Source organism: Bos grunniens, chromosome 12 (genome assembly GCF_055505025.1).
Source record: "Bos grunniens cultivar Pamir isolate PY7600 chromosome 12, Bosgru_T2T1.0, whole genome shotgun sequence".
NCBI classification, from domain to species: Eukaryota; Metazoa; Chordata; class Mammalia; order Artiodactyla; family Bovidae; genus Bos; species Bos grunniens.
The window spans coordinates 52352481-52369761 of NC_141176.1; the positions used below are offsets into that span (position 1 = coordinate 52352481).

The 17281-nt window shown below is 42.6% G+C and overlaps 1 long non-coding RNA gene across 1 annotated transcript in view; it reads right to left on the reverse strand.

Moving 5' to 3' along the window:
• LOC147361765 (uncharacterized) overlaps window positions 1–17281 on the reverse strand; it is a 181916-nt gene that overhangs the window by 163623 nt on the left and 1012 nt on the right. Inside the window, exons 2-4 of the long non-coding RNA XR_015138236.1 lie at window positions 13211–13386; window positions 10789–10960; window positions 7494–7694 (exon numbers count right to left, since the gene is read on the reverse strand). This is a non-coding gene — a long non-coding RNA (uncharacterized LOC147361765). The remainder of the gene's footprint in view (window positions 1–7493; window positions 7695–10788; window positions 10961–13210; window positions 13387–17281) is intronic.

The window sequence follows — 17281 nt, forward strand, 5'->3', positions numbered from 1 at the left end:
AAACTACCACTTCCAAACACCCCTTAGGCCTGCTTGCACTCAATTCTCACTCCCATCTCCAGTCCTCAGCAGCCAATGATTTGTTTTCTATCTCTACAGTTTTGTCTTTTTCCAACATTTCATATAAATGGAACCATACAATATATAGTCTTACATGTCTGGCTCTTTCACTTAGCATAAGAGTTTTAAGATTTTTTCCACATAGTATAAGTACTTTATTCCCTTTCATTGCTGAGTACCACCCTACCATATGGATATAGCACATTTGTTTACCCATTCATTGGTTAAAGAGAAGGTAGATAGTTTCTACTTTGGGGCTGCTATGAATAATGCTTCTATGAACATTCACAAACATATCTTTCTGGGGACATATCTTTCCATTACTCTTGGGTGGAGTCCCAGGAGCAGGAGTGCTGGATCATTTGGTAAGTACATATTTATCTTTATTAAAAACTGTTTTCCAAAGTAGCTTTATCACATTACATTACCACCAGCAAAGTATGATGGTTTCAGTTTCTCCTTATTTTCACCAAACTTTGGAATTATCAGTCTTTCTCATTTTAGCCAGTCTAGTGAGTATATACGGAGAAGGCAATGGCACCCCACTCCAGTACTCTTGCCTGGAAAATCCCATGGACAGAGGAGCCTGGTAGACTGCAGTCCATGGGGTCTCGAAGAGTCGCACACGACTGAGCAACTTCACTTTCACTTTTCACTTTCATGCATTGGAGAAGGAAATGGCAACCCACTCCAGTGTTCTTGCCTGGAGAATCCCAGGGACAGGGGAGCCTGGTGGGCTGCCGTCTATGGGGTCGCACAGAGTCAGACATGACTGAAGTGACTTAGCAGCAGCAGGAGTGAGTATATAATTGTATCTCATTGTGGTTTTAATTCGCATTTTCCTGATGACTAATTCTTGTCCATTTTTTGCCTATTATTTTAATTAGGTTGTCTTCTTATTGAGTTTTAAGACTTCATTTTCTAGTCTGACCATAATTCTTTAATAAATACATGTTTTACAAATATTATCTACCAATCTGTGGCTTGTCTTACTGTATTTTTAATGGTGTATTTTGAAGAGCAAAACTTTTAAATTTGACCGAGTATTTTTTTGCCATTTTTAAAAATAATTTTTGTTCTTACTTTTGGTATTACTGGAAGGCATTTTAAAAATCCAGTTATGTACTTTATTCAAGACACATAAAGATAAAGAAAAACTGAAAGTAAAAAAGATGAGGGAAATGTAGATAGAATATTAAAAAAGAAAGCTAGAATTAAATATTAAAAAAGAATTCAAGCAAAAAACGTTTTACTAGAAAAAAGATAATAATGATAAATTGAAGCCATTAGAGAACTAACGGAGAAGGCAATGGCACCCCACTCCAGTACTCTTGCCTGGAAAATCCCATGGACAGAGGAGCCTGGTAGGCTGAAGTCCATGGGGTCGGGAAGAGTCAGACATGACTGAGCAACTTCCCTTTCACTTTTCACTTTCCTGCATTGGAGAAGGAAACGGCAACCCACTCCAGTGCTCTTGCCTGGAGAATCCCAGGGACGGGGGAGCCTGGTGGGCTTCCGTCTATGGGGTCGCACAGAGTCAGACACGACTGAAGTGACTTAGTAGTTGTAAAGAACTAAAATAATTCTAAACTTATGCATCTAAATACTACTAAACTGTAAAGAGAAACAGATAAATCCAATATTATACTGAAAGAATTTTAACATTTCTCCCATAGAAGTTTGGAGAAGGCAATGGCACCCCACTCCAGCACTCTTGCCTGGAAAATCCCATGGACAGAGGAGCCTGGTGGGCCGCAGTCCATGGGGCCGCTAAGAGTCGGACAAGACTCAGCAACTTCACTTTCACTTTTCACTTTCATGCATTGGAGAAGGAAATGGCAACCCACTCCAGTGCTCTTGCCTGGAGAATCCCAGGGACGGCAGAGCCTGGTAGGCTACAGTCCATGGGGTCGCACAGAGTTGGACACGACTGAAGCAACTTAGCAGCAGCAGCAGCATAGAAGTTTATATTTCAAGGAAACCAAAAATAAACAAACTATAAAAGATTTAAACACACTCAACATGTTTTATCTAATGGATATATACTATGCACTCAACAACTAGAGAGTTCACAATCTTATAAAAACCTCACAGAGCATTTATAAAAATGGACCACATATTTGGGTATAAAGTAAGTCTCAACTTTTGAAAGCACTGGATCATCCAGGTCATTTTCTCTAATCACAATGCAATCAAGTTAAAAATCAATATAATAAATCAGGAGATTGGTTTTGACACATACACACTACGTATTTAACTCTTTGTGACCCAATGGACTGTAGTCCATAAGGCTCCTATGTCCATGGGATTTCCCAGGCAAGAATAGTGGAGTGGATTGCCGTTTCCTTCTCCAAGGAACCTTCTGACCCAGGGATGGAACCAGTGTCTCCTACATTGCAGGCAGATCCTTATACTGTCTGAGCCATGGGGGAAGCCCATATATAAAATAGATAACTAATAAGGACCTACTATATATACAGTCCAGGGAATTCCACTCAATACTCTGTAATGGCCTATATAGGAAAAGAAGCAAAAAAAGAGTGGACATATGTATATGTAAAACTGATTCACTTTGCTGAAACGAATATAACATTGTAAATCAACTCTATTCCAATAAAAAAATTTATTAACTTTCAAAAAACATTTTTAAGTTGAAAAAAATCAATGTAAAAATACAATCAGAAAAGCCTGAAACATTTAGAAATAAACAATTCCTCTAAATAACTCAAATCACAAAAGAAGTTTTAGAGAAAATTATAAAACATTTAAAACTAACCAATAACAAAAATGCCACATATCAAAATTTATAGGATATAATAAAAATAGTACTTATAAATGTAGAATTTTCTTATCACTGGCTCTGTATTACATGGATTCAGCATTCAAAAAACTAAGATCATGCCCTTTGGTCCATCAATTCATAGCAAATAGATGGGGAACAATAGAAACAGTAACAGACTTTATTTTCTTGGGCTCCAAAATCACTGCAGATGGTGATTGCAGCCATGAAATTAAAAGATGCTTGCTCCTTGGAAGAAAAGCTATAACCAACCTAGACAGCATATTAAAAAGCAGAGACATTACTTTACCGGCAAATGTCTATATAGTCAAAGCTACGGTTTTTCCAGTAGTCGTGTATGGATGTGAGAGTTGGACCACAAAGAAAGCTGAAGGCCAAAGAATTGATGCTTTTGAACTGTGATGTTGGTGGAAATGCAAATTGATACAGTCACTACGGAGAACAGTATGGGAATTCCTTTAAAAACTGGGAATAAAACTACCATATGACCCAGCAATCCCACTACTGGGCATACACTCTGAGGAAACAATAATTGAAAAAGACACATGTACTCCAACGTTCATTGCAGCACTATTTACAATAGCTAGGAGACTTCCCTTGTGGCTCAGCTGGTAAAGAATCCACCTGCAATGCGGGAGACCTGGGTTCGATCCCTGGGTTGGGAAGATCCCCTGGAGAAGAGAAAGGCTACCCACTCCAGCATTCTGCCCTGGAGAATTCCCTGGACTGTATAGTCCATGGGGTCACAGAGAGTCGGACACGACTGAGTGACCTTCACTTTCACTTCACTTTCACTTTTCAGGACATAGAAACAACCTAGATATTTATCAACAGATGAATGGAAAAGAAGTTGTGGTACATATGTACAATGGAATAGTATTCACCCATGAAAGGGAACACATTTGACTCAGTTCTAATGAGGTGGATGAACCCAGAGCCTATTATACAGAGTGAAAGTCAGGAAGAGAAAAATAAATACCGTATATTAATGCATTATATGGATTCTAGGGTAACGGTACTGATGAACCTATTTGCAGGGCAGGAATAGAGACGCAGACATAGAGGACAGACGTGTGGGCCCAGTGAGGGAAGGAGAGGGTGAGACGAATTGCGAGAGTAGCGTTGAAACATAGACATTACCAAATGTAAAACAGATAGCTAGCAAGAAATTGCTGTATAACACAGGGAGCTCAATCCGGTGCTCTGCGACGACCTCGAGGGGTGGGGTGACTGGGTTGGAGGGAGGTTCAGGAGGGAGCGGATACAAGTATGCATGTGTGCTCAATTGTGTCTGACTGTTTGAGACCCCATGGACTGTAACCACCAGGCTCCTCTGTCCATAGGATTTCCCAGGGAAGAATACTGGAGTGGGTTGCCATTTCCTCTTCCGGGGGATCTTCTGGACTCAAGGATCAAACCCAAGTCTCCCACATTGCAGGCAGATTCTTTACCACTGAGCCACCCGGGAAGCCCCAGTGAGACATGTACACTTATTGCTGATTCACATTATTGTACGTCAGAAAACACTGCAATGTTGTAAAGCAATTATCTTCCAATTAAAAAAAAAAAACAAGACAATGAACCCCAATGGAGTTGTTTATGCCCATATCCACCAAATCGAGGCTTAATTGAATTACAGCTTTGGCTCTTCCAGATATAGAATCTTGAACCAGTGAATCAGGAATGTCTGGTCAGATTATCAGTTTGGTAATCTGCCTGATAGACCTCTGCCTTCCTCTAAGGAAAGTAACCTTGCAATAACCAGTTCGGGGTTTTTTTCACCCAGTGTAACTTCCCTGTTCCCACTCCCTTGTGTCTAGAAAAGTCTTTCATTTTGCACAGCTCCTTTCTACCTATTATACTGGGAACAACATGATTCAAATCAATTTTTGCTTAACTAAATCCTTTTAAAGGCTTCCCTGATAGCTCAGTTGGTAAAGAATACTCCTGCAATGCAGGAGACCCTGGTTCGATTCCTGGGTCAGGACTGAGAAGAGATAGGCTACTCACTCCGGTATTCTTGGGCTTCCCTTGTGGCTCAGTTTGTAAAGAATCCATCTGCAATGCAGGAGACCTGGTTTCGATCCCTGGGTTGGGAAGATCCCCTGGAGAAGGGAAAGGCTACCCCCTCTAATATTCTGGCCTGGGGAATTCCATGGACTGTATATTCCATGGGATCGCAAAGAGTCAGACATGACTAAGTGACTTTCACTTCACTAAACCCTTTTAAAATTTTTAATATGACTCAGTCTATCTTTTAACATCCCTGAAGGTTGCTTCAGACCAATAGCAGGGGTTGAAGACAATCTCCCCTGAGGGGGACAACAGCACTCAAGGTGACCTTGATACTGGCTGTTATACCCACTGAATTAGCTGAAGGCAGGAGAAAATATCAGGGAACATGGGTCTACAGGGAGAACTTAAGGGTCCTCTTCACTGACAGCCCCGTCCACCATCCACCCTCACCTTACCACATGCCAAAAAAATAGAGGAGGGAGAGGAGGAGGGAGACTGGCTCCCCACATTCTTTTCTAGCTGCTTCCTTTTAAAAAGCTAGGGCATTTTAGAGCCACAGTGCTGGTGGAGACTTTGGATGGACTGAGAGAGTTAAAGGTGAGCCCATATCTCTTCCTTCCATGAGGCTGGGGAGCAAGGGACAGCCCTGTGAGCTCTTCCATCTTGAGAAAGCCCAAGACAGGGCTTGGGCCGTCTAAGCATAGTGGCAAACGTCTGTTTCCTCCCACTTGTCTCCTTTAGCCCACTGTTGGTGTGATAGGCCAGACAGCCAGAGAGAAAACCCACTATGAGACTGGGACAAAGGCTCCAGCTCACAGGAGAGGTTTACATGCCAGCTCCTTCTCTGTATGTCTGCATCCTCAGCACAGGTCCATGATCTTGAGCCAAGGGACCTCGGTCACCAGACACAGCTTTGCCAGCTCTGGGGAACTCGAGGGCTGGTATATATTAGGGGATCCTAAAGATCATACACGGGTTTCCCAGGTGACTCAGATGGTAAAGAATCTGCCTGGAATGTGGGAGATCTGGGTTTGATCCCTAAGTAGGAAAGATCTCCTGGAGAAGGGACTGGCAACCCACTCCACTATTCTTGCCTGGAGAACTTCATGGACAGAGGAGCCTGGCGGGCTACAGTCCACAGGTTCACAAAGGGTCAGACACGACTGAGTGACTAACACTTCCACTTGAAGCTCACATTCAAGTGCGTACCAAAAGGACTCATGGGGCTCTGCATAAGGCTGTGCTCCTGGCTAAAGTTTACTATCATCAAAGGATACATGATAAGATCAACAAGAGAAAAAGACACAGGCAGAGTCTGGAGAATCCCCTCCATAGGATTTCAAGGCTCCTTCTCTCCAGTGAGAAGCTGCATGAATGTGTCTCTTTCTCCAGCAGAGAAGAGGGCAGTAAAGTGTGTTTCACAAGTCTTCCCTGGGAAGGGACTTACCACCCAAAGTTCTGATAAGCAGCTATAAAGGTATCCTCTGCCCAATAACAACCACAATTCCAAACTCCAAGAAGGAAAGCAGGTGTTGGGCATAATCACATTGTCTGCACAGTCTAAGCGGAGTGAATCATGTTTATCAGTTAGGGAGTGGGTCAAGTGCCAAGTTCCCAGACTCCAACCTGGAAGTTCAGATAAAGCCTTTGGACCAGTCCAATGCCATCCTCATAAAACACGGCATGAAAACACTGCTTCCGACTTTCACAAGTGAAAAATAAAAATGACCACATGCTTGTCAAAAACCAAGGATAGCTGGATAATTCAATGACAGCTATTTCATCTTTTGAGTCAAGATCGCATTGAAAGTGCCTATAATCAATTAGTAAAGTGTGTGATGCAACTGTTTGGAGCAAAAATATTTCTCCTTGAACAAGTTCTTCTAAATGCTAGAGAGGTATCACCGTTCAAACACATGATAAAACACCCCCTCATTGGTCCTATTCCTTCACAGTTTTCATGCGAGAGGCCACACCACCTAGGCACACATATGAGCCGTTTTGTTGGCCGTATCCTGAAGGATCCTCTCACATCCCAGCAGCTGTGTTTGCATCCAGGCTTCTGCTGGGTCTGCATCAGCAAACCTATCAGAAGAGGAGATCTAACCAAGTGGGAGAAAATGTTTCTTAGGCACCTGACAGCGTGGCTGTGAAGAGAGTTAAAATTATAGCTCGCACTGGCCGCTCAAACACAGCAATATTCAGAACAAAAGCTCACAGGCACTGTGCACATAAGGAATCCATCCCAACGTGAGGCTTCAATGAACCAGCCAGTTAGTAAGAGAAAGGAAGGCTTTATGAACTAGGACGGATAGGAAACAATTCAAGTAAGCGCGATTGGAGCCATGCAGCTGAATGATATCATATAAGAGAATTGCTATATTGAAATGTTCTTCTTATAGACTAAGCCAGAGTATTTTGTAAGAATACATCTTCTCTGTGATTCAACACCACCTGGTCTTATCGCTTTAAACTACAGTCCCTTGCTATGCCCACCCCCACATTAATGCCAATCACCAAATACTGCAGACTGGTAACGAAAGATAATTCATTAAGCTATCAGAAAAGCAGCTACATTTATATTCATCCAGAGGAAGGGAAGTAGGAAAGTGCTTACCCGACAGGAAGCTTTTCATCCTTTTCTTCCCCTCCATCCCCAGTATTATCCTGACCCACTGTGACTTCACAAGCAGGACGGTTTCAGCTGCCAGCACAGGGCAATGCAGCACCAGCTCGTGGGCTTCTTAGCACAGTGGAAGGCGTGAAGTGTCCTTCACAGAGCTGTTGACCATGCAGTTCTGGGCCACCCCAAAACTGCCTGCAAAGACAGGAGATCCGGGATTATTTGAGGCAGCTGACAAAACAAACCTATGAACAATTAAATCTTAAGCAAAGAATTAAGGTATGTAAGAGCGATAATGTGAATCAGATGGGAAAATAGCATTCCTTTAAACTCCTGTGGAGTTAAGACTTTAATTCATTAAAGTCAGGATAGCAATCTATATTTGTCAAAGTGACTCAGAGATGTTTTTGTAAAAATTGGTGCCAAATGCTAGAACACAGACCTAACCATTATGGCTTCAGTGTAATGGAGAGAGTGAACATTATAGACAGATATAAAGAGTTTATATTAAGCTAATAATAATAAAGATAAATATTATACATCAACAGTATGAAATTCTGTCACAGGCTAGAATACCTATCAGGACACTAATTTTTGCTAAATATTTCAAGTTTGGTACAAAGTAAAAGTATACAGTTTTTGAGATAATTTTATTTCTCTTAAAAACAAAAATCTCTTTTTTGTGTGTTAGAATAAAAGTTTTTAATAAGAGTAATTTTTTTATTGATTTTGAAAGTAATGCTGTGTTAGATGTGAAGACTCTAATTTTAGCATCAGACAGGCAATAATCTTTCTAAAGTTGTCTTAGGGCAAACCTATTCGAAAAGGAAGAAAAGAGTAAATTCTCAAAACACCAGCAACTCAAATATAATCAATTTCCCTCACTCTCCGTGGGGTTTTGTAAGTAGACATTTCAATTTGTTTACATGATAAACTTTGTGTATATATATATAATATATAGCAAGTCTCCAAAGATGGTGTCCATGCATCTCAATACTCAGGCCCTTTTATTCCTCGCCTTGAATCAGGTCTCACTGTTGATCAGCAGAATGTAGCAGAAGTGATGCTGAGGAACATCTTGGCTAATCATAAGAGGGAAGCCTGGTTTTCTTGGAATCCTTGCTCTGAACAACGCTAGCTCACACATGAACAACTTGAGCACCTGAGGTCTATGGGTTCTAAGGAAGCTCAAGACCACTGCATAGCCAGCCCTCAACTGTTCCAGCCAATCTCAGCTCAGGCACCAGACTTGGGAGTGACAACACCATTGTGGTGCTTCCCAGCCCAGCGAAACCTTCAGAGATTTGCAGCCCCAGCCACTCTGACTGAACTGCGTGAGCAACCTTAAGCAAATCCAGATAAGCCTATGCAACCTTCAGATGTAGGAGAGGTAATAGATTATTGCTCAAACCACTAAGGTTTGGTGGTATTTGTAACACAGCAATAGATACCCAGAATACTGCATATGTAAAGGAGCGCTAAGCAACCTATTTAGACAGAGATGTACTAGGTTGGCCAAAAAGTTTGTTTGTGTTTTCCTGTAACATTTTATGGAAAAACCCAAATGAGCTTTTTGGCCAACCCAATGTAAGTATCCACATATTAGGATTAGGAGCAACACACTCCTAATCTATTAATAAAACAAGGACCCCATTTCTCACTGTGGGACATTTCCAAATTGCCTCCCAATATATCAGAATATTGTGAACACTTAAAATAATCTTAAAACTGATTTTAGTTTGAAAAAGAAATACATAACATATAGCTCCTTCCAAAGGGAACTAGATAAAAAGAAGTCAAAAATATCTAAGACAGTTGTATTTGTAAATCAATCTTTGAAAAGATGGAGTCACCTATGTGTAAGTGATTCCCACACATAAAAGGCCCAGAAGCAGACAGTCCTCTGCTGTGGTTTCCTAAACCAGAATGGGGACTGTATTCCAAATGCCACCTGTTACCTAGGAGCCGAATCAAAATCTGCAGTGCAACATCTCTGGGTGACTCATATACTCTTTGAAGTTAGAGACACACTGGTCTAGGTTGAGGGTTCCCAAACTTGTCTGCATATGAAAATCATCTGGGAATCTTAATTCCAATATCCAGGCCATAAGGACATGGGCATTGATGGTTTTGGAGCTCACCAAGGGATTCCAGGTGCAGCCATTGGTCATTCTAGTAGAGCACTTGGTTCTCAAACTTGGCTGCACAGTAGAATTATCTGGAGAACATCAAAAACCTACTAAATTTTGTTTCTACCCTCAGAGTCCAATGTAAGTGGTCTCAGGTGTGACCCAGCCATTGCAAGTGTGTGTGTGTGTGTGTGTTAGTTGCTCAGTTGTGTCCGACTCTTTGTGACCCCAAAGTCACTAGGCTTCTCTGTCCATGGAATTCTCCAGGAAAGAATATTGGAATGGGTAACCATCCCCTTCTCCAGGAGATCCTCCCGACCCAGGGATTGAACCCAGGTCTCCTGCGTTGCAGGCAGATTCTCTGCCATCTGAGCCACCAGTGAAGCCCATCTGGGCATCCAGTTCAGTTCAGAGGCTCACTCGTGTCCAACTCTTTGCAACCTCATGGACTACAGCACGCCAGGCTTCCCTGTCCATCACCAACTCCCAACATGAGTTTCCTCAAACTCATGTCCATTGAGTCGGTGATGCCATCCAACCATCTCATCCTCTGTCATCCCCTTCTCCTCCCATCTTCAATCTTTCCCAGCATCAGGGTCTTTTCAAATGAGTCAGATCTTCATGTCAGGTGGCCAAAGTACTGGAGTTTCAGCTTCAGCATCAGTCCTTCCAATGAATATTCAGGACTGATTTCCTTTAGGACGGACTGATTGGATCTCCTTGCAGTCCAAGGGACGGACTCTCAAGAGTCTTCTCAACACCATGGTTCAAAAGTATCAATTCTTCGCTACTCAGCTTTCTTTATAGTCCAACTCTCACATCCATACATGACTTCTAGAAAAACCATAGCCTTGATTAGATGGACCTTTGTTGGCAAAGTAACATCTCTGGTTTTTAATATGCTGTCTAGGTTGGTCGTAACTTTTCTCCCAAAGAGTAAGTGTCTTTGAATTTCATGGCTGCAGTCACCATCTGCAGTGATTTTGGCACTGGGAGGTTTTAAAAACTCTTCAAGTGTCTCTCATGTGCCAGAATCAGAGCCCGGAACAGGGGTTCAAAATGGTAGCTGAGTCTGCACCACTGTTTCAGGAAGAGGGTTTGGAAGTCAGCGCGCATTAATTAAAATGAACAGTTGGCCTCACAGCTTTCAGCTCACCCACCAGGCACACCGACAGCACCGAGCTCGCTGAACTTCAGGTCTGCCAAGTCTAGTGCATCCTCATTGGCCCTCCTGGCACTTTCCTCCAGCACATTTCTCCTCTTTTCTGCTGGGCTCTCTTCCAAGTGATTAATGATGCGCATCTGCTCAGCATTAGGAGCAAATATCTTCACCTTCAAAAATAGAAATAAAAACAAACGATGTCATTGACTCTATGAAGACAAGCAAGTCAATCTCAGAGCCTAAATCAGAAAGGAAAGTCAGAAAACCACTAAGTAATTCCATATGCCTTCAGGACCAACACCAACTAAAAAATATTATAGCTCAACTGCAAGGGAGAAGCTTCAGGGGACTCCTAGAGGGAAAAAAGACTAGAACTATAAGTTAGCTTCCATAAAGAAGGCAGAACTGAAAGAGGTTGATTGCTGTATGTGTGAGTGTGTGTGTGGATTTAAAGCATGTATGTATATATATATATATACATACATATATATACACACACACATATATAGATATATACACACACATATATATGTATGTATTTAAGGGGTTCCCAGGTGGCACTAGTGGTAAGGAACCCGCTTGTTAATGCAGGAGACATAAAAGAAGTGGATTTGATCCCTGGGTCGGGAAGATCCGCTGGAGGAGGGCATGGCAACCCACTCCAGTATTCTTGCTTAAGGAATCCCATGGACAGAGAAGCCTAGCAGGCTATGGTCCATAGGGTCACAAGGAGTCAAATACAACATAAGTGACTTAGCATGCATGCATATATACATATGCTTTTTAAAGAGATGGAAGAAAGGATCCAATTTTACAGGTAGGACTATATAGGGCTCCAAAACATGGGAGAATTAATGAAATCAGCCCTTGAAATCTTTCCAAAGCAGTGATTCTCAACTCTGGCTGCATAATAGAATCTCCTGGGGTGTTTGAGGCCCAGACACACAATTTACATGGAAACGTTTGGGAGTCAAGCACTAGCCTGAGCACTAGCATGGCTTAAAACCTGCCTAGGTGATCCCACCATTTGTCAGGTTGGCAACTGATGATCTAAAGCAAATGAGATATAAAACTCACAACCTCGGGGCTCTGAGTTAAAATCTCAGGGCTTTTATTACAAGAGCCCAGAGCAGATTTGGAAGCTCTCATTTGCACCACTTCCAAGCAATTGGTAAGAGAAAAGAAAGCTACATGTAGTAGGAGGGATAGGAAACAATTGAACTAAGCACAGTTGGATCCATACACCTTCCTGTATACTGGGGGGCAGCCTTTGAGCCACACCTTCTTCAGTGCCTCCTTCTCAACCCCTAAGCTCAAAGTCCACTTCCCCTGGAGATGGACAGGGCTGGCCTGAGTCAAATGTCCCCTGATTCTGAGAGGCACCATTAGGGCTAGAAAGCATAAGGTCAAGAGTCTCAGCCTCCTGTTACTAAACTCTGTATTTAATTAAAATATATATCAATATTCTAACCATGCTCTCTGTCCCATGGTTTTGAGGAATTGAGGAATATCTCCTATCTGTGATATATGTGAGAGAGATCCTGCTGCTGCTGCTGCTGCTAAGTCGCTTCAGTAGTGTCCAACTCTGTACAACTCCATAGACGGCAGCCCACTAGGCTCCCCCATCCCTGGGATTCTCCAGGCAAGAACACTGGAGTGGGTTGCCATTTCCTTCTCCAATGCATGAAAGTGAAAAGTGAAAGTGAAGACACACGTATATCCCATTATTTGTGAGAAGATGTAGAACATTCTGAAGGCAAAGACAGATGCAAACAAGCATGGACTGATTTTTAAACCAATAATTTTAGAAACAGACTGGCCTTCAGTTGCTTCATGGAATTAATTGGATCCACCTGCCCAAGGTGGAGGTGGAGGTCAAAAACATACTTCCAAAACCAGGGTGTCCCTTGGACCCTTTAATAAAGTGCTATATTGTAATCAAGAGCAAATGAGTCCCCAAAACCAAACAGAGCAATGGAAAAATGAGCAGAAGACCTAAACAGACATTTCTCCAAAGAAGAAATAAGAAGGCCAATAGACACATGAAAAAATGCTCAATATCACTAATTATTAGAGAAATGCAAATCAAAAAGACAATGAGGTAACGCCTCACACTAGTCAGAATGGCCATCACTTAAAGTCTATGAAAAATAAATGCTAGAGAGGATGTGGAGAAAAGGGAACCCTCCTACACTGTAACTGGGGATATAAGTTGGTATAGCCCTGTGGAAAACTATGGAGGTTTCTCAGAAAACTAAAACTAGAATTACCTATGATCCAGCAATCCCACTCCTGGGCATATATCTGGACAAAAGTATAGTTCAAAAAGATACATGCAGCATTATTCACAACAGCCAAGACATGGAAACACCCTAAATGTTCATCGACAGATGAATGGGTAAAGAATATGTGATACATACATTAATGGATGCTGCTGCTGTTGCTGCTGCTGCTGCTGGCAAGTTGCTTTAGTCGTGTCCGATTCTGTGCAACCCCACAGATAGCAGCCCACCAGGCTCCCCCGTCCCGGGGATTCTCCAGGCAAGAGTACTGGAGTAGGGTGCCATTGCCTTCTCCGATAATGGATACTACTCAGCTGTAAAAAATAATGAAATAATGCCATTTGCAGCAACATGGGTGTAACTACAGAGATTATCATACTAAGTGAAGTAAGTCAGAAAGAAAAATACCATATTATATTACATATATATCTTGAGATCTAAAATATGACACAAATGAGCCTACTTATGAAACAGAATCACAGACATAGAGAACAGAATGGTGTTTGCCAAGGGGGAAGGCGTTGAGGGAAGGGTGGAGTGGGAAGTTGGCATTGCAGATATGTTATAATATACAGAATTGAAAATCAACAAGGTTCTGCTATAGAGCACAAAGAACTATGTACAATATCCTATGATAAACCACAATGGAAAAAGAATATTTTTTAAAAAGAATATATATGCTTGGGCTTCCCAAGTGGCATTAGTGGTAAAGAACCCACATGCCAATGTAGGAGATGTAAGAGGCAAATCATTTTGCTATACAAAAGTAATTAACACAACATTGTAAATCAACTATGCTATGCTAAGTCGTTTCAGTCGTGTCCGACTCTGTGCAACCCCATAGACGGCAGCCCACCAGGCTCCCCCATCCCTGGGATTCTCCAGGCAAGAACACTGGAGTGGGTTGCCATTTCCTTCTCCAATGCAGGAAAGTGAAAAGTGAAAGTGAAGTCACTCAGTCGTGTCCGACTCTGTGCGACCCCATGGATTGCAGCCTAACAGGCTCCTCCATCTATGGGATTTTCCAAGCAAAAGTACTGGAGTGGGGTGCCATTGCCTTCTCCGGTAAATCAACTATACTTCAATATGAAAAAAGAGTAAGGAAATCCCTCTACTTCTGACGGACTTCACCTCAAGGACAGACACCTGGGTCATTTAAAAACAACAACCCAGAGCAGGTAGGACACTGCCCTCCACCCTCCCGGAAGTCTAACTAACTCCCTATTGAGCAAATGAATGAATAACAGCCACATAAATTTGAATATCCTTCAAGATAAACAAGTGCTAGATTTAAATGGTTTATTTTCTCAAGTTTTATTGGGCTGGCCATAAAGTTCATTCAGGCTTTTCTGTAACATCTCAGTGAGTTCCTCATGAATAGACATGTCTTCTGACTTAAACTTCAAGTCTTACCATCAAAAAATAAATGAGTAGCATATCTTAAACTATTATTTAAAAGAATGGTGTTCAGTTCAGTTCAGTCACCCAGTCATGTCCGACTCTTTGGGACCCCATGAATCCCAGCAGGCCAGACCTCCCTGTCCATCCAAACCCATGTCCATTGAGTCTGTTGAGTTGGACTCCCAACTCCTGGAGTCCACCCAAACCCATGTCCATTGAGTTGGTGATGCCATCCAGCCATCTCATCCTCTGTCGTCCCCTTCTCCTCCTGCCCTCAATCTTTCCCAGCATCAGGGTCCTTTCAAATGAGTCAGCTCTTCACATCAGGTGGCCAAAGTATTGGAGTTTCAGCTTCAACATCAGTCCTTCCAATGAACACCCAGGACTGATCTCCTTTAGGATGAACTGATTGGATCTCCTTGCAGTCCAAGGGACTCTCAAGAGTCTTCTCCAACACCGCAGTTCAAAAGCATCAATTCTTCGGTGCTCAGCCTTCTTTATAGTCCAACTCTCACATCCATACATGACTACTGGAAAAACCATAGCCTTGACTAGATGGACCTGTGTTGGCAAAGTAACACCTCTGCTTTTTAATATGCTGTCTAGGTAAATTTCATGGCTACAATCACCATCTTCAGTGATTTGGAGCCCAGAAAAATAAAGTCAGCCACTGTTTCCACTGTTTCCCCATCTATTTCCCATGAAGTGATGGGACCAGATGCCATGATCTTAGTTTTCTGAATGTTGAGCCTTAAGCCAACTTTTTCACTCTCCTCTTTCACTTTCATCAAGAGGCTCTTTAGTTCTTCACTTTCTGCCATAAGGGTGGCGTCATCTGCATATCTGAGGTTATTGATATTTCTCCCGGCAATCTTGATTCTAGCTTCTGCTTCTTCCAGCCCAGCGTTTCTCATGATGTACTCTGAATATAAATTAAATAAGCAGGGTGACAATATACAGCTTTGATGAACTCCTTTTCCTATTTGGAACCAGTCTGTTGTTCCATGTCCAGTTCTAACTGTTGCATACAGGTTTCTCAAGAGGCAGGTCAGGTGGTCTGGTATTCCCATCTCTTTCAGAATTTTCTGCAGTATCACTGTAGAAATCAGTATGGAAATTCCACAAAAAGCTAAACAGGACTACCTTATGATCCAACAATTCCACTTCTAGGTATGTACCCAAAATAATTAAAGGCAGGGATTCAGCAGATACTTGTACACCAATGTTCGCAGCAGCATTATTCACTATAAGTGAAAGTTGCTCAGTCATGTCTGACTCTTTGCAACCCCATGGGCTATACAGGCCATGGAATTCTCCAGGCCAGAATACTGGAGTGGGTAGCCTTTTCCTTCCTCCAGGGGATCTTCCCAACCCAGGGATCAAACCCAGGTCTCCCGCATCAAAGGCAGATTCTTTACCAGCTGAGCCACAAGGGAAGCCCAAGAATATTGGAGTGGGTAGCCTATCCCTTCCCCAGCGGATCTTCCTGACCCAGGAATCGAACTGGGGTCTCCTGCATTATAGTCGGATTCTTTACCAACTGAGGTATCAGGGAAGCCCATTATTCACTATAGCAAAAGAAAAAAAACAACCCAAATGCCTTAGATGGATGAACAGATCTATTAATGTGATATGTACACACAATGGAATATATTCAACATTAGAAAGAAATGAAATTCTGATACACAGTACAGCCTAGATGAACCTTGAAGACATTGGCATTAGCATTAGTCACTCAGACTCTTTGTGAGTCTGACTCTTTGTGACCCCGTGGACTGTAGCCAGCCAGGCTCCTCTGTCTATGGAATTCTCCAGGCAAGAATACTGGAGTGGGTTGCCATTTCCTTTTCTTTGAAGACATTATGCTAAGTGAATAAACCAGTCACAGAAGAACAAATATTATATGACTCCATTTACATGAGGCACCTAGAATAGTCAGATTCATGGAGGCAGAAAGCAGAGGTTACCCGAGGCTTCGAGTTTGGGGGCGGGGGGAAGGGAGAATTACTGTTCAATGGCAAGATTCTACATCCAATTCCAACCTGTCCAGGCTTTCCCCACTGAACCAACAAGCAATTCTCATAGTACCTGTTGCTGCTGCTGCTGCTGCTGCTAAGTCGCTTCAGTCGTGTCCAACTCTGTGCGACCCCATAGATGGCAGCCCACCAGGCTCTGCCGTCCCTGGGATTCTCCAGGCAAGAACACTGGAGTGGGTTGCCATTTCCTTCTCCAATGCATGAAAGTGAAAAGTGAAAGTGAAGTTGCTCAGTTGTGTCTGACTCCCAGTGACCCCATAGACTGCAGCCCACCAGGCTCCTCCGCCCATGGGATTTTCCAGGCAAGAGTACTAGAGTGGGTTGTCATTGCCTTCTCCTGTGCTTCTAGTGACCCACACCTTCCTTGGGTTCAATTAATTTCCTAGAGCAGCTCACAGAACTCAGAGAAATATTCTACTTACTAGATGGCCAATTTATTATAAAAAGGTATAACTGAGAAACAGCCAGATGGAAGAGATGCACAGGGCAAGGCATGGGCAAGAGTGGAGAGCTTCCAAGGCCTCTCTAAACCATCTAGTCTTCCCATAACACCACGTGTTCACCAAGCCAGAAGCTCTCCCAACCCTGTCCTTTCCGGTATTTAAAGAGATGTCATTTATAGACATGATGGATTAAATCATTGGCCATTGGTGACTGAGTCAACTTCCAGCCCTTTTCCCCTAACCTGAATATGGTGGGGGAGGGGAAGACTGAAAGTGCCAATCCTCTATTCAACCAGTTCCCCAGGCAACCAGCTCCCCTCCCACTTAGG